This window comes from Montipora capricornis, chromosome 9 (assembly GCF_036669925.1).
Source record: "Montipora capricornis isolate CH-2021 chromosome 9, ASM3666992v2, whole genome shotgun sequence".
Taxonomy (NCBI): Eukaryota; Metazoa; Cnidaria; class Anthozoa; order Scleractinia; family Acroporidae; genus Montipora; species Montipora capricornis.
In genome coordinates, this window is record NC_090891.1 from 29,137,633 (window position 1) to 29,139,068 (window position 1,436).

Consider the following 1,436-nt stretch of genomic DNA (forward strand, 5'->3'; position numbering starts at 1 on the left):
GAAGGTAAGGAAACAATAAGTAAGTATAACTGTCATCGTAGAGAGAAATGGTTGCCACGAGAGACCTACAAGGTGAAACTGATGGCCTGCCATGGTACCAGTCCCAGGTTGGTTCAAAAGAATGGATAAACCATCAACTGGATAAATCACTATCCAGTGGATCGCGCATTGGCTTTTCTAGCACTTATCACTGGATAGTGATTTATCTGGTGGATAGGCTATCCAGGTGAGTGAACAACTGGGGCCAGTGGTTATATTATTAATTACCCAAGGCTATCAATACGCACTAAAAAATGGTAAACCATATTGAGCCATTAATAAATGTAAAGTAACTACCCTGACAAAAATTTAATAGCAAAAGCATGAATTAAACTTGCATGGCTTTGGAAAAATATAATGTCAACTAAATTACCCGCATAAAGTCCAGAGTGAAAAACGCTCTAAAAGGTGCTTAACATTTTTTACCTTTGTTCACATGAGAACTTTGCATGCAAAAACTTGTTACCCTGAACTCACAGCATTGGATGGCATTACCCATCGTCCCAACTGGAGGTTGGGTCTCTGTTAGGGACTGGAAGAGCCATGTCTGGATACAAGCTCCGACCACCAGGTAAGCCACTATGTAACATCGAACCTGCACCAGAACCCTCCACTAGACGTGGCAGCCTGGCGATTGTGGGACCAGACAGGGACGTGTAACTCCAGCACCAGCCAGCCCAACATAAAGTGAACCAGGATACTGACTGAACCTGTGGACCAGGGAAAAGAGCTGGCATTGGGCGCCATTTGCGTGGATTGGGTCTAACCATTGGAGGTGGGTTCATCCCTCACCATCGGAGGTGCAACCATAAAGGATAGTAGGAGGGGGAATCCAGGCTGGTGCATAGGGTGTCATGGAAGGCATTGTTCGAGGGGACCTTGTGGTCGACCGTAGGTGCTGCCATCTGTTTTGATGGGGGGGCGTTGGATGTGAGGGGACCAGTTGGTGGTCCTATGTATTGTCCTTGCTGCAAGAAAACACATCGAATACCGATCCTTTATAACCAAGATGGTGCAGCCATCTTGAGAACCTGAACGACTCTACTTAAAACTGAGTGATCCCTAATAAAGGCCTGCACGGACAACAGGGGGATTGTTACACTTTTCCTTGTTAACATACAGATTTGCTTGACAGAAGGCCATGTTTACTAAACAAAGTAAAGGGAAGGTCTGACGCAATTGGAGGAAATTTCAGCACTGATCGAATGTTAATAGAATTAACTAAAATATCAAAATAATGTCAACACTATTAGGATACAATGGTTAAGCGTCAACCTCCCTTGAGTGTTGTACTATCTGCATTTTGTTCTGGATAGTCAGACTCAACAAAAGAACAATTCATGGTATTCATTACAACTTTTCAAACAAAACAGTAATCACCAACTTTCTGATGTATC